This window comes from Leptopilina boulardi, unplaced genomic scaffold, assembly GCF_019393585.1.
Source record: "Leptopilina boulardi isolate dan_hultmark-lab unplaced genomic scaffold, ZJU_Lbou_2.1 LbouV2_229, whole genome shotgun sequence".
NCBI classification, from domain to species: Eukaryota; Metazoa; Arthropoda; class Insecta; order Hymenoptera; family Figitidae; genus Leptopilina; species Leptopilina boulardi.
Window position 1 is genome coordinate 152,384 of NW_026137784.1, and position 27,374 is coordinate 179,757.

Below are 27,374 nucleotides of genomic sequence, written 5' to 3' on the forward strand. Positions count from 1 at the left end.
ATTTATGCGCGGCAGAAAGGGTTATACAGTTGAACCTCTTCAATTGAACCTTTCTCAATTTTTTTTCAATTAGAGTCGTTTAAATGACAATTGCTTCTCGTAATTTTTGAAGTATGGAAAAAAATTTTAATTCTTTGATATGACAAATGTTTGTAAAATATATGCGTGATTTATTTTTTATATCAAGGTTCTACTGTATATTTATTACAAATAAATTTATTTTATTAATTCAAGTAAACTAAATTATTTAATAAAAATAACGCAGTATATTTAATGCTAATAAATTATTTTATGAAAATAAATTGTTTTTGAAGTTTCAAAAAAGTCCAATTATAATAAAGGTTCAACTGTAAAAATATTAAAAAGGGTAAGGTGTGTGATGACACCAATTTTCGCTCGCTGATAGAAGATAAATGTATACATTGTATTTAGAAAAGAACGTAATTTTGGGTTTTAAAAAAAAATTTATGAACATTAAAAAAAAGAAAAATATAATGTACACCTCATAACCAGTAACCCCCGAGGTTGATTCGTTGTGCGATTGTGGGCAGGAAATTCCCCCTTTAGTTTTGCAATATAGAGAGAGGGTTAATACAATACTTTAAAGTATAATTTATTAACTATAGGCGCTCATACGAAAACCTCTATTTTATTTTTGCAATTGCGAGGGTTAATGACTCTTATATTTTTTTATACTCGCCATATATATATGATCGATTTCCTTATATATTCTCGCACGTACAAACGATTATTTATATTGCCTTTCATCGGGTTATATTGTATGTCTCACCCCCTACATGAACATTCAATCCCTCCATAAATCCTCGAGAATCACATTCTAATTATACTTCACATACATTTTAAATTGTAATTGAAAATATTCAATTACAATTGAATTCATTCAATCACAAATTTTCTATTTATTTATTATTATAAATTTTTTGAGAAAAATGAAATTGCAAAAATGACATTCGCTTATATAAAGAGGTTTTACTGTAATCGAAAAATAGTTTCCTTGGTTAAAAATAGAAAAGGTTTGACTCCAATTTAGAGAATGGAAGTTTCTCTCTTTCTCTCTCTCTCTTTCTTTCTTGAGACAAAAACGAAAACGATTTTAGAACCGCCAACCTAAGGTCTAGACCTTTCAGGAAAACCGGTTTTTGAATAACTCTACCGCGTTTTTAGGAACGACAAAAAATAATCGCAGATTAAATGCTTGCTATACAGTTCTTATTATTTAATTTCAAAAAGTATTATCCTTCCACTTGATTCTCGTCACTTACAAAATAAAAGTCACATTTTACACCACACACACATATTTGATTTAAAATTTTACTCACTTTTTCAAAAAAATAATTCCTTCCTCAGCTACTAACAGGCATATGTAAAAAAATCCCTTTTTTCAATTTTTAAGTTTTTTTAGTTCACAATTTTTTTTTCACTTTTAAACACATTACCACCAATAATAATCATTGTCACAATGTCAATAGAGACAAGTTCAAAAACTTCAATTTTTTTTTTTTGCAAAATTAATTATTGATTAGTAATAAAATAAATAAAATATTTAAAAATGGAAAAATAATTTGTTAAAAATAAATTTTTTGGGAGGAAAAAATAAAGTGTCGCGTGTGCGATAACAAGGGAAAGAGAAAAATATATATATAACGACCGAACGAACGAGCGGTTAGTTCGATACTGATGTGGAGGGGTGAGTGACTGGGGCCTTATATGTTAGAGGAAAGGACCTATAAACGTAAGGGTGCAGCACTAGAGTCATTGCGATTCCCCACTCTTTTTCTATACATACCTGATCTTTTCAGGCACTCCACTCAACCCCAGGTGAACGTGCAGTAAATAGTCAATAGCCCCGTATATATAGTGGGTGACTACTGTCATATATATATATATCCTTTTTTTGCAACACTGTCCGGTAATTCCATAAATTCACATATATATAGAAAAAGAGCGACTCTATGTCATCTGCCTGTCTAGGAAAAATGGGAAATGAGAGCAAAAGAGATAAATAGGGTGAAATAGGGGGGGCCACTCTATACATCACATAAATTTTATTCTAACGCACTTACAAATTTTTCCATATGTGCGACGCATATAGATAAAATATATATCTCTTTGATTTTATTGTATACAAAAAAAACCCTTTACATTTCTTTAAATTAAAATTTTTTAACAAATAAATTTTGGTTAATAGAAATTGAATAAGAAAATTATGGTAAATAAAAAATAGTAGTTTTTGTAATTAATTTAAGTTCCATTATATAAAGTAAAAAACTTTTTTAAACATAGTAAACATTCGGATCTCTGTAAACCGCAAATGTCACAAAATTGTTATGAGAAAGACTGTAATTTTATATTTAAAAGAACCATTTAAAAAAAAAAAAAAATAGGGTATTGGGTGACTTTGTATTACATATTTTTTTACAATGAAACTTTGTGGTTTTCTCTGTCAGCTGCTAAAAAACATGTTAAGACAGATACATATACGAAAAAAAGTCAAAAAAGTAAGAATCACGCTTCATAAAAAAAATTGTTACACTTTTTTAGGGTAACTTATGTTGTCTTTTTTTTTTTACAAGTGACCGAATTGAATTGAAACTATATGACCCTTTATTGACCTACTTTGACTCTACATTAAACCTACATTGAACCTTCATTGAACCTATATTAGACCTACTTTAACCCTAAAATGAACCTAATTTGAACGTTTATTGAACCTACATTCAACCTATATTTAAACTACATTAGACCTACTTTGACTCTACATATAAAAACTACTATTTTACACCTAATTTGTTCAATATAATATTTATGTTGAACCTACTTTAAATCTTCATTGAACCTATATTAGACCTACTTTTATGCTACATTAATCCTACTTTGAACCTTCATTGAACCTATATTAGAACTACTTTAATACTACATTGAATCTTGAATAAACCTTTATTGAACCTATATTTTACCTACTTGACTCTACACTGAACCTAGATGGAACCTAATTTAATTAGACCTATTTTGACCTTATATAGAACCTACTTTGAACCTTCATTGTACCAACATTCAACCTATATTTAAACTACATTCGACCTACTTTGGCTCTACATAGACACTACTGTTTTACACCTAATTTGTCCAGTATAATATTTATGTTGAACCTACTTTAAATCTTCATTAAACCTACATTGGGCCTATTTTGACGCTACATTAAACCTACTTTGAACCTTTAATGAAACTTTATTGAACCTTTATTGAACCTATATTAGAACTACTTTAATACTACATTGAACCTTGAATAAACCTATATTGAACCTATATTTGACCTACTTAACTCTACATTGAACCTAGATGGGACCTACTTTAATTAGACCTATTTTAACCCTATATAGAACCTACTTTGAACCTTCATTGTACCTACATTCAACCTATATTTAAACTACATTAGACCTACTTTAGCTCTACATAGACACTACTGTTTTACACCTATTTTGTCCAATATAATATTTATGTTGAACCTACTTTAAACCTATATTGAACCTATATTAGACCTACTTTGACGCTACATTAATCCTACTTTGAACCTTTATTGAACCTATATTAGAACTACTTTAACACTACATTGAACCTTGAATAAACCTATATTTGACTTACTTGACTCTACATTGAACCTAGATTGAACCTACTTAAATTAGATCTACTTTAACCCTATATTGAACCTACTTTGACTTTTCATTAAACCTACATTGGACCTAATTTGAAATTTTATTTGACCTACACTAAACTTACATTGACCAATATAATATTTATGTTGAATCTACTTTGAACATTTATTGAACTTAGATATATTAAACCTATATTGAACCTATATTACTTCTACTTTGACTCTACATTGGACCTACTTTGAACCTTTATTAGACCTTCTTTGAATCTACATTGCACCTAACTTGAAACTATATTTAACCTAAACTAAATTTACTTTGTACCTATTTTAAAACTATTTCGGACTTTTATTAGACCTATTTAAGACTACAGTAAACCTATAGTGAGCCTATTTTTTTCCTACATTTTTATTATATTATTATTATTATTATTTTTATTATATTATTATTATTATTATTATTATTATTATTATTGTTATATTCTCAAAGAATCGGCAGTTGTAAAATTTTTTATATAAGCAATAATCGTAATCAACGCGAAGGGGTCAATTTTTTATTTTTGTGGATGCTGGGTAATTTTTTTTTTTTACTAGTGAAAATTTGTGTATGGATTGTGAATATAAAAAGCGTGACAGAGAGGTCGTGCGGGCTTTTGAAATGCGACACGCAAATCTTCCGGTGGTTATATACCACAGGAAGGAAACTCCATATATAGGTTTTGTATTCCTTCTTTGAAACTTATACATATATATATATATATATATATACATATACCTACATAGGGAAGAAATAAATCCTTGAGGAGTCAGTAGCACGCGCCACAAGTCGACCATCCTTATTCTTATTCCATCAAAATGCGGGCCAATCCTATACATTTTCTTTGAGCTCTTTTGTTAAGAATGCAACTCAAGATGTTTCTCAGTTTAGACGAAAAATTGCTTCTGATGACCAGCATTTTTTTTCTTTTTATAACACTTAAAGTTTACAAACCACAAAATTTGTCGCATGGCTCGCTGTCATTCATTCAGAAAAATTCAATAGAGGAAAAATGTCGATAGGTCTATCAGAGGCGGATTCAAAAATTACAGTGATAAAGTGGCGGTAAAATTTATTTTATTTTTTTTGACCGGAGAAAATGAAATATTTTTCAAATTGGAGGGAAATTTTTTTTTTTTTTCTAAATGTTTAGTTTAATGTAATAACTAACAAAACAAATTATTTATTATTAAATAATTATTATTTTATTTATTTTTTAATAAATTGAAAACATTTTGAAAATTTTAAAATCCATTAAGTTCTCATTTTTCAATTTTGAAGGGGAAGCTTAAAATTTAAGAAGTTTATTCAGGTTTTCCCCAAATGTGTGAAAATTGTTACTTTTTAAATATATATACTGAGACACAAAAATTTTAAAGCTCCGGATATTTGTTTAAAACTAGGAAAATTTTGACATTTCATTTTTCAAAAAATCCTTTAACTTTTTGGAATTAAATTTTATATAATATATAAGTATTATTGATTATTATTTATTTTATTATTCGTTTCAAATATTAATTTTAAAGCAAAAATGGAATTTTTCAATTTATTTATTAAATAATATAATAATTTTTGTATAGTAAACGTTATTTGTTTATTGAAGCAAAAAAAAAAAAAAATGTAAAAAAATGGTTTTAATGGAATAGTAGAATGGGATGTTTGCCAGTTGTCAAATCTGTAGATTTTGGTTTGGATGAACGATTGGCGTGTGAATTGAGTTGAATTGAGGTAAATTCGAGGTGAAAGGGTTAAACGAATTCGGGGGTGACTGTATGAATGGATTTATGAAAAATGGTTGTTGCACCACCGCTCAAAGTGGGCCAAATTCAAATGCCTTTGTGTTGGACTAAACTCCAGTCTTTATCGAAAATAATAATGGTAAAGGAGACTCATATTAATGGTAGAGAGTTCACCAGAAATTTGATACCCTAAAAATTAAAATTCAACTTTTTAAGGAAAAAAAAAATTTGTTTTAAAAAATTTCCTTTAATATTATTTATTTATTATATTTCATATATATACCTTTAGATCTAAATTTTAATTAGTGAGAATTTGTTAACTAATTTAAATTAATGAACGAATTCTCACTAATTGAAATTTGATTTTCAAATTATAATACAATTTTTTCTTACTAATAGAAAAGAAATAGAAATTTAATTTCAAAAAAAAAATATCCAAAATGATCATTAATACAAATTACGTCAAATTTGGAAAAATTATTCTTAAATGTATATATAAAAACATCAAGAGATTATAATTTGCCTTGTAAAATCGTTTCTTAGATGTTTATTCAAGTATAAAATCGATTAGCAATAATCGTCGTCCCGCAGGGTAGAATTGAAAGAAATTGGAAAATATTGAAAGACGACTTTTGATTCGATATCTTCTTCTTCTTCGAGTTTTTCTTTTCTATATATATATAAAGAAAAAAAAAAGAACGATACAATCATTTATTTCCAGGAGAGAGAAAATTTCAATGTAAAAATTCTTCACACCCGCACGCACCCAATTTGTTAGCTTTTGTTGAGAAATCGAAAAATCGGAAGCGAACAAGGCCGATGAAATTTGAGCGGAAGAGAGAAAAATTATTAGACCTCCTGCCCGCAATATTCTCTCCCCCTATTACTGAAATAGGCAATCTATATATATATATGTATAGTATATCGACCTTGAAGATCAAAAATTTTTCTCCGAGACTGACATCCGCTAATCTTTCGGCCGTTAAGTTTCCCGAGTAGGGTGAGGTCCTTTTGAAGACATTTAACCAAAACTGCCGCATATAGGAAATAAATCCTTAGGGCTACTCCCCCGCACGCGACCACTCACTCTCACATACACAATTTTATTCACATATACTTTACGATTAGTTATCCGTATAAGGGATTTTTGATTAATTAACTTTTATATCTAATTGATTTTACATTTGCGCTACATTTATAGAAAATTATTGTTAGATAATAATTTTGAAAATTTCTAATTCTATACACTAAATGTTGGTTTTAGCATGTTCTTAAAAATTTTCTATTTAATTTAAATAAAAATTATTTAGGTCAAGTAAATATTTATATGATAATAGCCGTAAGCTTGCTGCAAGCTTCCCGCGCAATATTACCAACCTTGCACGGCAATCTTTCGGTAAGTTTACTGCAAGATTCAAATGTTCCACCTGATCTAAGCTTGCATGGTAAGCTTACCGAAAGATTGCACAATAAGATTATCGCAAGATTGCAAAGTAAGCTTGCACGGTAAGCTTGCACTGTAAGCTTGTAGTAAGGTTGGTGCAAGGTTGCCACATAACCTTACTTTGAACCTAAAAAATTTTTTTCTATAATGTTTCGTCTAATTTATATAATAAAATTATATAAAATATAATAAAATTATATAAAATATAATAAAATTATATAAAATATAATAAAATTATATAAATTATACGAAACATTATAGAAAAATTTTTTTTAGGTTAAAAGTAAGGTTATTTGGCAACCTTGCACCAACCTTGCTACAATCTTACCGTGCAAGCTTACTGAGCAATCTTGCGATAATCTTATTGTCCAATCTTGCAGTAACCTGACATTGCAGTCTTTCGGTAAGCTCACCATGCAAGTTTTCGGTCAGGTGGGACATTTGAAGCTTGTGGCAAGTTTGCCGTGCAAGGTTGGTAATATTACGTAGGAAGCTTGCCGCAAGTTTGCCGTGTAAGGTTGGCAATATTGCGCGGCAAGCTTGCCGCAAGGTTGCTGCAAGCTATCTGGGGTTCTTTTAAGTATTTTGTTTGATTTAAATAATTATTTTTTTTGATTCAAATTCATTTAATAAATTAAATATTCATTTAATCTATAAATAAACATTTGGTTCATTTTTTTCGATCGAAGAAAGAATTTGTTGGAGCCAAATAAACCTTTGGTTGATTTAACCAAAAGTTTGGTTACCTGCATTTATTTGGTTGTTTTAAATTAATTTTTTCTGAATGTAAAAATTTTGTTACATATAAATTATGTTAAAATGAAAATTTGTTTAATTGAAAAGTTTAAATAAAACTTAATCGTTTTGAAAGTCAGTTTAATAGAAATTTACACACACACATACTCAAACATTTGCGAACGAGGCACACTTTTTGAAATGAACAGATGGTGGTCGTCAAAAAATCGATATTCATAATGCCAATGGTGAAATGTATCGGATTTAGATTTTTTTTTCATCTTTCCTTTAGACTTGATCGTTAAAGTGCGTTCACTGAAAAGAATAAGGAGACATTCTCTCATTTTGACAGATTGACGCGCGAGATCTACTCTCTAAGACGATTTGTAAGTGTCAAAAAAAAAAACTGCCTCCCGACCTACACTACCTTATGATGGGTGTGATGCACGCGCTTATACATGAACCGTGGTCAAGGGGATTCATTAATTTTTCTTTATACCGAGATTATGTCAAAATGCTCTGTTGATCGCGTGTTATATCACGCCCTCTAAACGAAAGAGCGCGAGAAAAAAAAAATCATTAGATTTCCGACGATTTTGAAAATTAATGATGAAAATAAGGCGGGTAGAAATCATATACAAGTTGTCCAACAATTCTAATCTCGAGAATAAATATTTACATGATCCGTTTTTTCCCCTATATACATAATCGCTTTTCGCATAGATATACAAAAAGAAGTTTGTACACCTTTTTTTTGAAAATTTTAGGTGATTCGTTCTAATAAAATAATTTTTTAGCAAATTTTTTTTTATGAAGTTGTAACTCTTAATTTTGAAAGAGGGATCTTTTTTTTAAATTGAAAATTAAATTCATGAGACGTAATGAAATATTTCATTAAATAGGACGTATAAAAGCGCGGTAATCGATATATTTGATTCGAGAGAATCCTTTCTATATAATACCCCTTTCTCGAAAGGATCCGATTAATCGAGTGTGATAAACGAAGTGAACACGCCTTCAGAAGCTCAAGGTGAATTGCAATCATTTTTCAAAATAATTCATGACGCAAGCATTTTACTTATTGTAAAAGGTGAAAGGTCAAGAGGAAAGGATAAAAAAAAATCCTTTGGGATTTACCTGACGCGTCGCGACTTTTCTTTTATCTTTATAAGCCCTTCTCAATGCCTATCAATTTTATTTCAAAAATACTATAAATCGAAACTTTATGATCTTGCAAAAAGATTATTATCTCTATGGGATAAAAACGTATATAAAAAAACTAAATGCGAAAGTAAAAATAAATAAAAAAAAAAACCTTTAAATAAAATACTAATAAAAATTTTATTTGATTCAAATTATCAAAAAAAAATTAAAAAAGTGTAGACACAGATGCAAGTCCAAAACGAATTATAAAAAATGAATTCACCCGCCAAAAGTGAAAAATCACAGTAATTTTTTTTTAATATTCAAAAATCAATTTGGATCCTTGGATCATTTTTTTTTTATATTTGATTCTTTTTTAGCCAGTGGCTTTTTTCTGTATACATATTGTAAAAGCAAATATTTTCCTTTGCGTGGGTTTAAAAAGATCGTGTGGAGTCCATTCGTTCCGTTAACGCCTAAGATTAAAGTCGGATTTTAAGAAAATTGAAAGAAAACCTATCAGTAAGGATCTAAACAGTCATTTTTTTTTTCTTACTGATTTTTGTTTATTTGCCTTTGGATTAAAGATATTTTTTTTTTATTTTTACTTCACGCCTGGTAAAAACGGGAAAATTTTATTAATGAAATTTTCTTATTTTATTTACTTTTTTTGTTGGGCAATTTTTTTCAATATATTTTTTTTTATATTTGATACGAAAAAATTTATTTCATTCAAATAATCGATTACTTAACTATTACCAAATAAAATTTACTTGAACCAAATAATTTTTATATTTAAATTACGTAAACTTTATTTGGACCAATAATAATTTCTGTATTTGAAACAAATACCATCTCAAATAATAATTATTTGATTAAAAAAAAATCTTTATCTGGAACAGCGATATGTTTCTCTAGAATAAGGAAAACTTTCGCTGTTTTAGTGAAACATATATTGCTGTTTCAGTGAAACTTATCGCTGTTCCAGGTGAAAATTTTATACAAAATTACATTTAATAATAGTTAATCAATTAATTGAATCAAATAAATTTTTTTCAGTGATAATCATTTTAATATAACAAATTATAATTTAGTTAATATTTTTGAAATTTTGTCCCCTAAAATTGCGAGAGATGGACACAATTTTCTACAATGTGTATACAAGTCAAAAATTTTGAAGATACAACAAAAGAATAAATATTGAATCTTATAAAGAGCTAAGAAAAGCCTATTGAAATTTTTAAAGTATATATAACGGAAGCATAGAAAAAGAATAAGAAGAAGCGCGTCTTGAAAAAATTTGAATTTGCTAAAATGGATATTCTAATATTGAAGGATCAGTGAAAATAGAAATTGATCCTGTCCGTTTTTCCAAAGTCTGGAATATGCGGGACAGCTGCACTTATACGTACACGTACACGGGGAATATTATAAAAGTGTGAATTCATGTGGTTTGGAAAGAGAGAGAGAGAGAGAAGTTGAACGAGTGGCTATCGACAATCGAGGTTTTTGTTTGTGTGTCATTTTTATGTACACATACGTACATTATATATATGTATGTGTGTACATATAGAAACGAGGGAGGCTGTGCGTTTGAGGCCTCGCAGCCAGCGGTTATACAAAAACTTATTATTTACAAGTCCCGCAGAGCACAAGATGGTAATAAAAGTGAGCCGCACGCGACCCGCATGTAAATGACATGTGTAATTGCAAACGGCTTTTATATCGAAAAATAATATATAAAAAGAGGGTACCCGGTAATTTTTTTTTTCTCTCTAACCGCTAATTATCTCCTTTTTAATGACACAACGGATGTCACTTGACCTTCACCCGTATTAAAAAAAAGAAGCGCTATATCGCTTTTACATTATTATATATATGACAATATATATATATTAATAGACAATTATACTATTTTGATTATTATTACTATAATTTTCATTTTTTTAATTATTCCCAAATAGCACATAATTTTGTGGCAAACTTGCCATGTAACCTTGCGGCAAACTTGCCGCGCAATATTGCCAACCTTGCACAGTAAGCTTGTAGCAAGGTTAGTGCAAGGTTGCCAAATAACCTTACTTTGAATCTAAAAATTTTTTTTTTATGTTTCGTCTAATTTTTATTATATAAATTAAAAACATTTCAACAGAAAAAATTTTACGTTTAAAGCAAGGTTATTTGGCAATCTTGCACCAACCTTGCTACAAGCTTTCCATGCAAGTTTGCAGCAAGTACACAAAAAATTATAAGGTATTAAAATAAGCTGCAACGCTTATTATTTTAATGCCTTTTAATTTTCTGTGTAAGTGCAATGTTAATGCAACCTTACGCGGCAAGTTTGCAGCAACATTGACGAGTAAGCTTGCCATAGTTTGTGGCAATCTTGCGACAAGCTTGCACAGCAAACTTGCCGCAAACTTACGTGCTATTTGTGTTACTATAATAATACTATTTAATTAATTATAATAATAAAAAAAATAATTTTTACTTAATTATATAATAGAAAAAAATTATAATCAACTAATATTTTATAATAATTAACATAAATGCTAATTTTTTTTTTTTTAAATATAAAAAACAATTTTATAATGGGAAAAATACTGAAGGAAATCATTTAATTTATATAGAAAAGATGAATAAATATAAAATTATTAACAAAAAAAGGAAGTGATTAATAAAGAAGCGATGTGGTTAGTTAAAAATAAGAATAATGAACAAACATTATTTTTTGTATAATCGGAGACAAATAATTACGCGAGTTGAGATAGGAGTATAATATATGTATATATATATATAGTTTACAAAATGCATATAAAAAATGAAAAACATCTTTGGGATGGCGCTTGTCAACCGGAAGTTGCTCCCTTGTGTAACGGAAATTAAATTTAACGAGAGGGGGGTACCTTCGGTATTTTCAAGTAAAACTTACATATTTCAGCAAGAAAAGGGACGAATAAACTGCTCCCATGAAAACAATAACTTATAATTAGTTTAGTGAATCGGTGTTCTACATATATTGCAACTACCTAAAGTTCCTCTTGTATATAGGAACACCTAAGTTCATATTTCTCTCATGCAAATTACAAACCTGCCCTTTAATTTAATTAATAATTTAATTAATAGTAACAAATCTAATTAACATATCATATTATAATTTTATTATTATTATTGTTATTGTTATTGTTATTGTTATTGTTATCATTATCATTATTTTACGAAAAAAAAGAACAAAATGCAAACAATTTCAAAAAAAAAAAAAATGTCCAAAGTTTTGAGATTTGTTTTGATTTTGTTCTTTTTCGTGAGAATAGAAAAACGTGCTGTTTATTATTTTTGAAAAAAATGCGTCTATTTAAAATTTATAATCTCCTTATTGAATATTATAAAGGGGAAATTTTCGAAAAAAAAATTTTGGGGGTTCAGTGTAATATTGAAAAAAAAGAATATAATTTGGTTTTAAATACGAAGTAAAAAAATATGCTATTTTATATATATAAAAAAAAAAGATGAATGATGAACGAAAATCGAGAAAAAAAGTTGAAAAATAAAGAATCTGTTTTTGCGATTAGTAGAAAATCCACCCCAATGTTTTTTTTTTTTTTTTTTTTTTTTAAATATGTATCAAATTTGTCATCGATCATCAGTAGGGTTAACTGATGTTCTAAATTACTTATATATCGTGACATATCATCGGATTTTTAGGTCCCTGTTTTTTTTTAATTCTCAATTTTTTGTGAAGTATAATTATAAATTATTAATATTAATTTATTATTGTTGAAAAATAAAATAATTTCTTTGAAATTTTTTTATTATTTCAGTAATAAATAATTAGAAAATAAAATTAAAAATTTAATAAAAATTAATTTTCTCATCTTTAGATTTTTTCGGGGTTTTTTTTTTTGCTATATTTCTTAATTTCTTTATAATAATAAGGTAACAGTTTAACGATAGCCAAAAAAAAATTGGGGCAAAAAAATTTTAGTTTGACGGATTACTGCTTTTTTTTGGGTAAATTTTTTTTTTTTTCCTCGGCTAAATTAGAGCACCCCGGTTTCTGAATTGTTCGAATGCGGATCGTTGGAAGTGAATCTCAAAAGAGAAAAAAAAATAAATAAAGGAGAATCCAACTAGAAACTATAACGATTCTAATATTTGAAATAGTATATATATATATATAGATAGCATCTGCCACCGAAAATCCTCTCATTAAAAGATTTTGAATCGTCAATTATTTTCCATACTCTCAGCAAAAATTTGAAATTCCTATTTCTTAACCCCTATTTTTTCTTAATTCATAATTACTTGAAATTGAATGGAAATATTTGTGAAAAATTTTTAAAAAAGGTAATTGTAAAGAATTTTTTTTTTTTTTTGGTTACATCTGCCAATTTTTTTTTCCCTCAAGCTTCTTGTTCTTTCTAAAAATTGTCCTTGCGGTTCCTAAACACGATGCAGGGTTGTTAGTGTCACAAAAAAAAAAAATGAATTCCCATGTTTGTTTCACAATTTCAAGTTTGACTGTATAGGATTTGTTGAAAGGTGAAGAAAACTCCTCAAAGAAGTTTTTCTATTTGCTTTTCATCTCGTTAGAAAAACAATCAACTTTGGTTTTCACAGTACAAAATAGGGGAGGGGTCGAAACACTTTTTTTCCTTTTTTTACGGAACAAATCTGATTTTCACTCAACCGAACCGTTGCGTCTCGTAAAAATAGTTTTTTTTTTCTTATTGTACTGAAACCTTCAATATCATAAATTTCGTATAACAAAAAATGAAACAAATTATTTGATTCAATTAAATGAAATTTATTTCAAATTATTCAAATACAGTTTATTTAATTTAATGATGGTTACAAAAATTATTTGAATAAATTGTTTTTTCAATGATAGGCAAAAATATTGAAAGTACTATTTATTCGCCAATTATTGTATATAATTTATATTTTAAAAAAAAATGATATAGGTAAATTGAAAATAATATTTTGTATAAATATATACGCGATTAAGCTGTCAACATTTTTTAAATATAAATCCATTGTTTATTGTTTGTCGTTCATCTCGTTAGCTTTTCTAATACAAAATTTTATTCGAGGGTTCTGTTGGTTCTCAGAGACTTGGTTTTTAAAATACGAAAGGGGGAGAACAGGTATTTCTTTTTCTTCAAAACATATGCCCTCTTTTATACGACTGCCAAAAAAAAGAATCACGAATAAATTATTATTGTACACCGACTAACTTTCTGTAACATGAGAATTTTGCATGAAAACGTGTATTCACATTGTTAAAAATGCTTGCCTTAAACTCCAAGTGCTTTGTAATTTTTTTCACTTATTTTTTTTTTTTTTTTTTTTTTTTCTTGCCTCGTGTATATGTGCGTTTGTAATCTTTCGAGAAACTTTATACATTTATTTTTATTAATATTATATTCTTCCCCAAACTTTGTTAATGTAATTATTATCAAAAAGGGCGAAAGGGAGGTTTGAAAAGGTGTTTACTTTGCAATTTTATTCTCATGTTCATTGTAAATGACGATCATATATTAATTCATAAAAAAATCAGTTTTTATTTTCTTAATTGTTATTTCAAAATTATTTTTAATTTTCGATGAAAAATTGAAAAAAATTTAGAATTCTGTCATGTAGTAAATATAAACATATATCTGTCTAGTGTGTCAAGGGGCTCGAATTTATTTATTAGTTTCTAAATACGAAGGGAGAGAGAATTACTCACTCGAGAGAAATCATATAATCGTCATATTACTTCTAAGCCGATGCGTGTTCATCTTTCGAAATTAGTGCTTTTTTTTTATTATATCATAAGAAAAATAGTGTAAACTCTTTTTTTTATGGGTCGTACTTTTTCGACTTAGATTCTCAATGAGCCATAAGAAACAAGAGATTAGCACCTTGAGGTACTTTTTGTGGAAAAAAATTCAACCATTACGGAAAGGGGTGAAAAAAAAATCTCTCGATTCGCCTCAGCGGATGTCCTTTGTCAACCTTGGTTTTTAGGAGATAAATTACGATTTTTTTTTCTCTTTCTAAAGGTGAATAGAATTTTTACAATCTTTCTTCTAATTGTAAAATTTAAATGAATTTTTCAAATCTTTGACTTGAGGAAATATAATTTTTTATTGAGTTGAGAATTTTTTAGTTTTTATAGTGTTGGGAAAATTTTGGTAACAGTTTTTTAAGAATGAAAATCGCAAGTTCAAATACTGTGCAATCCAAATAGGGATAACGGTTTTTTTTTTAATATGTTCCCCTGACGAAGGTCTCTTCAAAAATTTCTTTCCAAGGATCGACGATTCAAACCTATAAAGAAGGGTGCCGTCGATTGTCTCCGAATTGAAACACTGCCAAAAAAAAAATCCCCGATCCTAAATCTCTTTCGACATTCAACGACTTTATTCTTCAATAAAACTCTCTAACAAGTCCCTAAAATTTATATTTTCCCTTTATACTCATTTCTTTATTATCTTCAATTTTATTTCCTCCTTTTGTTTTCTTGTCTTCTTCCTTTATATATATTTCATTTCTATATCTTATTCGTAAATTGTCAATATTAAAAATTTATTTATAATGCTCGGATTTTTAAAAATTTATAATAATATAAAAAGATATTTTTTTAAAAAAAGTTTCATATGTAAACTCTTGTGTTTAATAATAAACAACTGTATTAGAAAAGCGGAAATTGTCAAAAGTTTTTTTGGGGGTTGATTTTTTTGATAGCGGAACCACCCTCGAATTTTAATTAAATTTTGAACCCCCTTATATGTTATGTGAATCAGAAATTATTACCACCTGCGTAGATTCAATATATATATACCACCATTGGACTATCGTGATGTAACTTACGAAATTCCCCATGAATATGTAATTCTGATAACGGTTGAACACTGGTCGTAAAATCAGTGTCCGTGAAAATACAAACCCTATGGAATTTAAATACTTAGGTATGCTATATATTTATCAAGGTTATGCATATTTTATCCGTTTGCAATTTTTTTTTTTCTATAGAAATAATTTTAATATTGAATAAATATATTTTCACTACTGGTTTTTTTTTTTGAACCTTTTTTATGTTTTTCAATAATTTTGTTCAAATATTTCAAATAAAAATTTAACTGAAAAATTAAATATTTTTAATATTTTAGTTAAATTTTTATTTTAAATATTTGAACAAAAAAAAAGAAAAACAGACAAAAGTTGAAACGATTTTTCATTGGATTTTTTTCTGTGAATGTCATCATCCCGCAGAGGAAAAGGGAATAATGTGCATTTCCTGTGGGAGAAAAAGTCCATTTTATACGAAAATTGTTCGAACTTTTGTCGTGATAAAGTCGTTGAACTCGAATGTAAATTTACGATAACGATCGTATCGATCTAGATTTGAGATTACGTTTATTTGCCATACAGACATTTGTAGAAAAAAAAGTTCCCTTTTCCGCCTGTCATAATAGAGAGAGAGAAAATTTCTAACCCCCCATATGACTTTTATTGATTTAAAAAATAAATTAACCAAAATTCCCCAATATTTTAAAATTTATTTCCGGTCAAAAAAAATATTTAAAAAATGTATGTATACCACGTGAAAAATATTTGTATCTCAAAATCTGTAAGATTGGATTTGTTTTCTTTTTGTGACAAAAAAGAATGTAAACTTCGTCTTCTTCTTTACTTCCATGGAATATTTATTCCATAAAACTGGTAAATGTGATCAAAAAAAAAAAGTTTTATGCAAAGTAGGGCAGTTATTTTCTTTCAACAAAAGGGATAATTTCACGCTATCGATCCATACCAGGTCACTGCTGACCACGTGGAATAAAATTACATGTTGCACATTGTGCATGCCATTTATATTTGTAACAACTTTTGAAAACATTTTTTATATTATTTTTTTTTCATCAAAAAACGAGAAAAAAAAATTGCATTGAACCGTGCTGAATAACCCTTTTTATATAGAACTATTCACAAGTATAATAATTTATTTCGATTTTTGCTAATAATAAAATACATATTCAAATTCGGTTTATAAATTTTTAATTTACGAATAGTGTTTGAAAAGTTAATTATTAGTCGAGACTTGTTTTGTTAAACAATTTATTTAAACCATTTAATTTTTATTTTATTATACACTGAGAAATAAGAAGTTGACAAAAAAAATTTCGTTTAATATACGTGCAATATTTTTTATTGCAATAAACAAAAGGTTATCACAATTATAGGCATTAGTTGGCACAACCAAAATTTGACACAATCAAATTGGAACAATAAAGGAATTTTGTTGCCTTAACCAAAGTTTGCTTGTGCCAATTAAAGTAAGATTGGGACAACCAAAATTTTGTTGACAAAAAAAATTTCGTTGCATTGATAAACCAAATTTTTCTGTAGTTATCTCTTTACTAGGTGCAACAGCCAATGAAAGAATAATTCGAAAGTAAAAGTAAGAGTAGAGCAGACGTATCCGATGATAGGGAAAAACAACATTTGACGTATCATTAAATTAGAATTTGGTGCTTGAGATTCGCATACAGTGTCAATTTGAGCTAAAGCATCTTTAGGCGTTGTATAAGGTTCCATCCATTTAATCGGTACGCCGGATTCAATTAATCTTTGAATTATTTGATCTACGCGTTTACCATAGGGACAATTTGCACCAAGTTTTGTTGATCCTACACTCGATAGAAATTTATTTACAATATACTTATAAGGTGGTCGTCCGCATTTATCTCTTTTGTTTCGTAGTATTAGTTCCATTTCGGCAATTTCAACAATGCACGAAACATTTTTATATTCCAATAATCGTCTCACGCATTCATTACTTGATTCCAGGTCAACTGATTTTTTCAAAATTTTTTGTATAGATTCATCATCGACATTATTATGAATACGACGATAGTAGGGGGCAATTAAAACATTTAAATTTGAATTAATAACATCTTCTAAAGTTTCATATTTAAATGTTGATTTTGCATTCAATTGAACGTCCGTCATCATTGAAACAATTTCCGACGAGAACATGAAACAAGCGATTAGAAATCCAGTAAACATTATTCTTTCTGCTATTCTTATTGGTTCTTCTGGAACTGTTGTTCCAAATATAACACGAATTAGATACTCGATTTTCCATTTTTCTGATTGAAAGTCCAAAATTCTTGATACGATCCAAGTGATGAGAGGCAAAATTATAACAGTTAATGCTTTTGATCCTCGCCAGTGGATTTCCACAGATGTTATTTCATTTTTAATAACAGGTACAACCATGCCAAATTGTAATTGTCTTAAACCTTTACTCACAACGGTAGTTTTTCCATTACACATTCCGTTTGCTAATTCGACTCCTAATATTTGAACTTTGTTTGTAAACAAAGCACGACCAATTCCTGTACTTTGTTTTTGGGTGCAAGCCACATTTCCCCACTTTCGTATTGATGATTCCACAAGTGAGAAATTCATTATTTTTTTTAATGTTTCAATTTTTTGAATTGCTATACCATATTTGGTTACATTTCCAGATGGACTCTTTCTGTCAATTACATCAGGTGGATATGCTAGTAAACTTGCGATCAATGAATAACCGTGTAGATTTTTCAGTTTGTCAGGAAACCAAATGGTTTTAGAAGTAGCAAATTTTTTCGATAACAACCCCGTAAAAGGATTGTAATGAATGACCATTTCTTTAGTGTGATTTTGAAAATTTTGATTCATGGTAACAGCAGTAACATCCAAGAATTGTTGAATCCAGAAGGATTTAAAAAACTTTTTGTAATTTGCCAGTTCATTGAAAAAAAGTACCAAACATTTTGGTCGTTGTTGTGCTTCGGATAATTGATTTAGAAAATCAAAATCGATTTCAGGATTCGTGAGAATAAATAGCGATATTCTAGGATTGTAACGGATAAAATCCAATTGTGTAGGTGTATTATTTTTTTGTAAAATGATTTTTCGAACTGGAATGTTGCTCGATAGTTTTTGAATTATTTTCTCAAATTGTGGATGAAATGTGAGTACTTTGTTATCAATTAAAAAAATTACCTGATTAATGTTCCGATTTGTTTTAACATTTTTGACTAATCCATCAATCCATTTAGTATTTTCGCCATCAACTTTCAGAATGTTGAGTATTAATAATCCCAAACTGATGAGTAATTTTAACATTTTCATTTTAGTATTCAAGAAAATTTTCTTTCATTATTTTTTGCTATACTACCGTTTAACGTTGAGTGAAAAAATACTGTTATGCCAGTCCAATGGAAAAATTTTAAAAAGTAGTAATCGATTTGTGTTTCTAAATAGTAATTTATAAATATTGTCCAACATTGTTGGCATTTTTGAAATGTAGTAATTTACTCTTATACCTTGTTTATAAAAATATAAAAGAAATTTGAAATTATCATTTAGGAAGAAAGGAAAAAAATTGAAGTACATTTAGAAATTTGATTATTTTGTATTAGCCATCCAAAATAATATAGTTGAAAAAATTCAAAAAACTATAAGAATCCCAACGAACAATTTATAAGAAGCGGCGAAGATCGCAGCACCGGTTTGATGAAAAGAATTCGTGTATACATGAACATTAAAAAAAGAAATGTTCAGTGACAGATAAGAAACGGATATAGAAGGGAGGATTTGTGAATCGTGGGGCGCGAATCTGTAACCCTTTTTTTCGGCCTTGTTCCCCTTAGCGCGCACCCAATCTCGACGCACTATATATATATATGGCTTTACCGAAAATTAGTCTTCGTGGCCGCGTCGAAACCTGCTTTCTTTTCTTTCACCCCTTTTTTCGTAAAGTCTGGCTCCAGGGTCATTGGTAATGAATAAACCCCCCCCAAAAAAAACGAGACCGAAAGCGAGCGCCTCTCCACAAACACACATTTATATATATATAAGGGTAGATTGCGATAAAATCACCACTGCGGGACATTATTTGAAAACAACCCCTCTCTTTAATCTAGATTCGGTGCTCACATGATGCTGGCTTTGTGACCGCATCGAAAAGCATTTTCTATATATACCAAAATGAATCTCTTTTACCCATAAACATAGAGGTTCCTCTGCGACGTGAAATTCTTTTTTTTTCCCTGAACCCTTTTTTCACCCATAAATGAGAGCAAGTCATATATGCCAATTGATCTAAAGAGAACGTAAGAAATCACATCTGCACGCTTCGCTTGATATTTGCTGACAAACCGAGCAAAGGGAAAATTAGGTTGAGGACTTTTCACCCCTTTCATAATATTTTTCCTGAGGACTCTTGACGATGTTTTACTTTCAAGAGGCGGGGAAAGGAGGGATTACTAATAGGGTAATTTATATCAATTTTTGCTTGAGGAAAAAACTCTCTAATTATAATCAAAAATTTATTTATTTATAAATCTTTTGTTTTTTTTTTTTTTTAGTTTTTTGATTATATTAAAGAAATTTTTGTTTTATTTAATGTTTCAGACTGCGAATAAGGATGGGAAGAAAAATTTCTTTGATAAAATAGGAAGAAATCTGGTTCAGAAGAGGTTATGTCCGGTTCGACGAGGGATAATCTCCAAATTGGTAAGTTTTTTTTATTATCAAAATATTTTCGCAAAATACACTGCAAAAAGAAGTATCTTATTTTAAGATATGTTTTAGTCGACGTTTTAAGATGTTTTTTATAACTTGCTTCTAAGTTATATCTAAAACAACTTAAAATGCATTAGTTTCTTAAGATATAAGATAGATAGGAAGATACCCAGATAGCACGGAAACTTGCAGCAAGCTTGCGTCAAGTTCACCGTGCAAGCTTGCCGTAAGCTTTCCAGGAAAGGTTGCTGCAATCTTGCCATGAAAGATTTCTACAAGATTGCTGCAAGCATACTAAGAATGATTGCGGCAAGCTTGCCGTGAAAGATTGCCGTAAGCTTGCTACGTATGGTTGCAGGAGAATTTAAACAAGCTTCTGGAAAGGTTGCTGCAAGGTTGCTGTAAGCTTTCCAGGAAAGGTTGCTGCAATCTTGCCATGAAAGATTTCTACAAGATTGCTGCAAGCATACTAAGAATGATTGCGGCAAGCTTGCCGTGAAAGATTGCCGTAAGCTTGCTACGTAAGGTTGCAGGAGAATTTAAACAAGCTTCTGGAAAGGTTGCTGCAAGCTTGCTGCAATTTTTAAAAAATACATTTTAAATTTTAAAAAAATTTATTTGTTTTCTAAATTTGAAAATCCTTGTGACGTTTATTATTATTAATTATATCCTGTTTATTTTCATTTGGAAAAAAAGCAAATAATTATAGGTTATGTTCATGATTGATTGAAGGGAAAATACACAAAAAGGAAACTAATTTAATTCTTTGTTGCATTGAAAATAAAAATAGCAATTTTACATATTCTAAAAGAAAGTTTTAAGCAAGGTATATATGTAAAACTATTATATAAACATAACCTATAATTTTTTATTTGCTTATACCTACAGAACAAAAAGATTTTATTGAATCAATTATTTTCATCAATAATATATAGTGAATTAACGCGCTGTTCACTTGGGATCTATTAAATTTCTAGTTGAATTTTGCCAACAAACCTACTGCGATTCAATTGATATTGAAATAGAAATAAATTTTATAATCCGAGAGGGAAGTGAATAAAAAAAATATTCCCGCAGAGTTGAGTAGACTTATTTCCAATGCGCAATCCACTGAATTATAATAATCAGACCTTAGAATCGAAATACAAAAAGAGTTAAGTCAGTTGAGAGTCCCATAGACATTGTGATTCAAATTCGAAAAGGCAAAATAAAGCGAGTGCGAAGAAATTGCACTCAATTTTAAAGAATGAAAAAAAAAAAAAAGAGTAGATAATGGAGTAAATAACACGAAGAATGTAAAAAGGAGTTTTGAGAAAGAGAAAAGAGTTGAAATGCGCAAAGTAATTCAAGTGTATTAAGGGTGTAATCGCGCAAAGTGTTAGAGAAAATAAGTCGTCGGGGTATAAAAAAAAAAAAATAAAATAAGAAAACAATGAGAAAAATACACTCGAGCAATATTTGTTTCACACGAATAAAAATAAATATTGATGGAACAGTTTTAATTCATTTTTTAATATATTTTTTATTTCGTTACACTGGGAAAAAAATTTATTTGATTCAAATAATCGGTTACTTTATTATTAAATAAATATGTATTTAATTATTTTTTTTAAAAATCCCTTTTTTAGTTTTAATGATTTATGACTCTATTTTCTCTCTCTACTTTGAAGACCGCAATTAATTTTGAATTCAATTATAGAGAAATAGTTTAATTGGATATTAAATTAGAAAATTTCAATTAAAAATAATAGTAAATATAATAAAATACTTTTTAAAAAATTTAATAAATTAAAATGTTTCCAATGATATATATATTTGGTCTCACAGACTAATAAATATTTATTTAATTTAAATAAATTTTTATTTGATTTAAATATAAAAAATTTTATTTACCCCAAATAAATTGGCTAGTAGGCTGTGTTTTATTATTTTTATCAAATAAATATTTATTTAATAATAGTCAAGTAACCGATTATATTTGAATCAAATAAATTTTTTTTTTTTCAGTGTATAGTGTATAATTTTTTATATTTACGTAATAAATTAGTGAACCGCGAAAAATCAAAATTTAATAAAAGGGAATGTAAATCCTTTCATGTGAAATATTTACAGAAAAGTAACGTAAAGTGAATAACACCCCTAATTATATTTAAAGGAAGCCATATAAGAATTCAGGGTGCGTCTCGAAGTTAAAAAAAAAGACACCCAATTAATTTTTTAAAAAAAATGTGTATTTTAACATTTTGTCAGGGGGAAATTTATGTATCCTGTATATAATTAAATCTGAACAAAAAAATGATTGAAATGTTTCGTTTAATTAAATTATATTTTTTAAAATTATTTAATTAAATTAAATATATATCATTAGTTAATTATTTAATTAAATTAATAATTTAATTTATAAATGCTATAATTATGATCATACACAAGTTTTTCGAAATTTCCCAGACTTTGAAGAGAATTCTAATGAGAGACATAAATTAAATTAACAGGAAAAAAAATATATTTTAGGCACACAAAAAAGGAAGAAGTAATAAATTTGAAATAGTGGGTGAGAATAACAAATCGTAGTCATGATTATATAACGAATGACACATTTTTGTTAAAAGATCAAAGGTGATTGAAGAAGAGGATTGACAAAAATGAAAGGGGGTTTCTTTTGGATTAAATATACATCGAGAAAATGTCCCAGTGAAAACAGCAAGGGGTCCAAAAATCTTGACGAACTGACCCATTAATGAGCTCGTATTCTAAAATCAGGTCCCTCATTGTCATTCAAGCTATTCAGCGCCCTTGTATTCGGTATTATATTGCTATTCAATTGCACATACACACTCTCTTTAGTTTCCCCTAAGAAATTTTTTTTTTTGATATTTCTCTTCGTTTATATCCATATAGGGGATTTTTGTGTCGTATCTTTTTCTTCTTCTTCTTTTTCTGTTCTATATATAAGGGAATTTGTCTCCTCTTCTTTTTTTTTACACATGGAAAATTTGATATTTTCTTTCTCTTTTTTGTTTATCCTTCAGATATATACCTTTAGAGAATAAGGTCTTTCTCTATTCCATATAATCTTTCGGAAGGAAATCCTCTTTTTGAAATTGAAGTGCGGTCGAGTGCCACCTGGACAGAGGGCATGTATTTTCTATGGGAATAGTGAAACGAATCCCAAGAGAGAGAAAATTGATGACGGGTCATCATCATTAAAGGAAATTTTGCATTGAATTTTTTAAAATAGACTTAATTTTTTGATGAAGATCAAATTGAAAAATACCTCAACATTTGTCAATCTTTTATATATATGCATTTTATTTTTTATGAGTTTATCAGATTCAACTATACTGTCTAAATTAATGAAAATTCTTTCACTAATTTAAATAATACTCTAAGAATTAGTAAAAATTTTAATGAATTTGAATTAGTGACTCAATTATTTGCTTTTTTAGTATTTAAAATAGTGGAAATTTTGTTCACTATCGAATTAGTAAAATTTAACTAAAAGTAAACTAATTTAAATTAGATAAAATTTTTACTAATTCAAATTTAGAGTATATATAATTAATTGATTTTTTTTTTCATTTTTCATAATTTTAAAAATTATTCTTCCATCAATGCAAATCAATTAATAATAACATAACATCTTGCGATGCGAAAAAAGTTCTTAGTAGTAAACTTTAAAAAATGAATCTGTTTACACCCATTTCGTCACTTTTTGTAAGGGAAACACTATTTTCTGTTTTTGTGTTTATTCCTTTAAAACTACAAAATATTCCGACGCATCTTTCTGTATTGAAAAATTATCTCGTGTGAGCTACTTTCATTTTTCCCAGAAGACACGAACAAGCCTCTGAAAGTACAATGTTGGGCAAAAAAAAGAAAAGAAATAAGAAGAAGACAGCCATGACAAATTGTTTAATATCGAAATACAGAAATATTGGAAAAAAAAGTGATATTCGATGTTTAGAGCAGTGTTTATTGTAAAGTTGAAATTTTTTTTTTTGGAGAAAGTGGGAAATAAAAGTTCATTTGTCATTATATGTCAGGCGCTAGAGAGCAGTATAGAAAAGCACCCTAGTTTTTGCCATATAGTGGTTAATGATAATTTCATGCCTCAACAACTGTTATTTCTGTATTTTCACTATTACGAATATATATATATATATATATATATATATATATAATCTGGTACGTTTCGATATATTTAATGTATAATTTCAATTTCCTCGAATGTCATGACTAACTGATATATAAATTCACTCACGTTTACAAATAACACAACTGTTACTTTAATGCATATGTGTGCAAAAATATTTAAGCGTTAAGTGATTCCTCGAAAATGATACGAGTACGAAACGATTTAGAAACGAGTCGTAAATCCTGAGGGGTGCAAATCATATATACACTAAACGATCGTTGAAAAACTAAAACAAATTCAATAGATGAAATTAGGAATTAGAAAGGAAATTAAATTTAAAGAAAATTAGATTAAAATAATGAAAAATATTTTCTATTTCAGAACCAGAGATGAGGAAAGATTCGTCTGCTGGACCACAAGGACTATTATGCTCTCAACGAGGGATTCATCGATCGGTGAGTTTTTACTTAATTATTTTATTATAGGGAAAAAGTAGGAAAATTTTATCGTTTTTTTTTAGTTGGTAATTTGAACCAATTATAAAATTAAATTTGAATAAAGTAACGAGTCATTTGAATTGAATATATAGAGGAACAAAGAACATAATTATATTAACACATGTTGTACTATTTAATTGTCTCTCCAGGACTATAATTTATGCATTAATGGAGGCACGTGCCACAATTTGATGCATTGTACGCGGCAATTAAAGTTATAACTCATTAAACTGGAAAAAAAATTTTTTATAACATTTATCCAACAGTAGAATTTCAATTTAGCATTGAATTTTTAAATTAATGGCAAATATTTTAGCTGTTACTATAATTTTGATGTAGATTCGTCAGCAGTTAGAATCTGTAAGCAATTTCTTTTCTTCCGCATACATGTTTTTCAAAATTGTCAACATAAATTTGCCATAGCGCAATATAGAAATATCGTATTTTCCACACATCACTTTTCATCGCTATGAATCACGTAAATGTGCCACTAAGCAAATTAAAATAAATCATATTTCTCTTTTGGAAATAGTTTCAGTTTCGATATTTTCGATTTTCCGACAGTAGCGCAGAAAATTTATACCGCACAATTCCTTTTTGGATACTAAATAGAAAATCACCAGTCACTACCCGCCTATTTACCTCAAGTCAGTCATAGAATACAATGGTAAATGGTCCACAACTCTCACCATCGGGTTCGCCTTTATATATATAGAAATGACGAATGTACACGCGTCATATATATAGCAACATTGAATTCTCACTCGATTGATCGATGACGATGAAAATTAAACTATTAAAGGCAATGATTTCGCAACATTTGACTCTTTCATCAAAATCTCATCCCCTCTACTGATCAAAAGTCACGTGCGCGGTCACCCGAAAAGTGCGCCGTATGTCACGTTTTTCATCAGAATGGTATATAATAATATAATTTTTTTTTTTTTTTCATTAGTCGCTGCTCGCCTTTTGCTTTTCCATCATCGTAAACGTCCATCAAGCATGTCTAATGACAATGATCGGATCGAGGACTCAGATAAGACCTCTCTTTCTCTTTCTCTCTCTGAAAATTAGGGTCGAGAACACTAAAGCGCTCTATATACATGCGCCTTTAAAAACATTATGCGCTCAAAAATTCCGTATGCACGCCCTCCCTCTCCAAAAAAAAAAGAAAGCTTCAACCCTTGACATATGATAATGTCCACCACGTGGATTAGCATGAATACATAATTATTCGTAACCGCTGCCACTACTCTATACGCGAAACAGACAAGGAAAAAGGGGGTATGTGTGTGTGGGGGTCATGCTCTGTTAACGGGGGTGTTTTCTTCATTCTATATATAATATAATAAAACCCCCTGCAAGGCACAAGTCAACCGGACACTGTTTTACGAGGTACATTACAATAAAAGTCGGTACGAATTGATCACAAACTTACACGCAGACATTTGCTTTATGGAACTTTCAATTTTCAATTATTAACAGTTTGAAATTAAAGAAATAAAAGGCGATTCAGTGATTAGATCCAATTACTAAGAAATAAAAGAGTATTCTTTCAATTTTAATTTAGCGTATGAATTTTCAATTCTATGGTGTTTTCAATTTTTATTTTGTATAGAAAAAGTTTGCTGTGACAGTTAACTATTTCCAATATTAAATTATGTTCACTCATGTAGAGACAACAACCAAAGTAAGAGTTTTTAAAAATTTTGACTATCACAGCAAACATTTTTGTTGTAATAGCAAATAATTTAGCTGCGGTTACTAATTCTGATAGATTCCACAATAAACATTACTTAGCATCTTTACTTTCGAATACATTCATTAATTAGTAACCACAGCCAAATTATTTACTATGGCAACTAAACAGTTTTGCTGTGAAAAATAGTATCTGACAAAATTTTTTAAAAATTAACTCTTACAGCAAATTTTTTTAACTCCACAGCTAATTTGGTTGCTGTCCCTAAATATTAGAGAACATAATTGAAATGTTGCAAATACTTTGCTGCAACAGAAAACTAATTTCTATTTTGTATATACACGTATAGAAAAATTTTGCTGTGGTAGCGAATTATTTCCAACATAAAATTATGTTCACTTACATAGGGACAGCAACCAAATTTGTTGTGGAAATAAAAAATTTACTGTGATAGTTAATTTTTAAAATTTTGACTGATATTGTTAATTACAGCAAACATTTTTTGTTGTGATAGCAAATAATTTGGCTGTGGTTACTAATTTTGATAGATTCGACAGCAAACATTAGTTAGCATGATGCTTTTGAATCTATCAAAATTAGTAACCACAGCCAAATTATTTACTATGACAACTAAAAAGTTTTGCTGTGAAAAACAGTATCAGATAAAAATTTTAAAAATTAACAAACTTTTTTAATCCCACAGCGAATTTGAT

The 27,374-nt window shown here is 28.6% G+C and overlaps 2 protein-coding genes across 6 annotated transcripts in view; one reads left to right on the forward strand and one right to left on the reverse strand.

Moving 5' to 3' along the window:
- Positions 1-1,678, reverse strand: part of LOC127280218 (uncharacterized) — a 32,210-nt gene extending 30,532 nt beyond the window's left edge. For 2 of the 5 annotated variants that reach the window (XM_051303112.1, XM_051303116.1), the window contains exon 1: positions 1,341-1,672. The gene's annotated coding sequence lies outside the window, so the exon portion shown is untranslated. Of the gene's footprint in view, positions 1-1,340 lie in introns of all 5 variants that reach the window. The other 3 variants (XM_051303115.1, XM_051303114.1, XM_051303117.1) reach the window with 3 other exon arrangements.
- The window catches only part of LOC127280221 (gamma-tubulin complex component 4-like), a 62,037-nt gene that overhangs the window by 7,436 nt on the left and 27,227 nt on the right, over positions 1-27,374 (forward strand). The gene's annotated exons all lie outside the window — the stretch shown is intronic.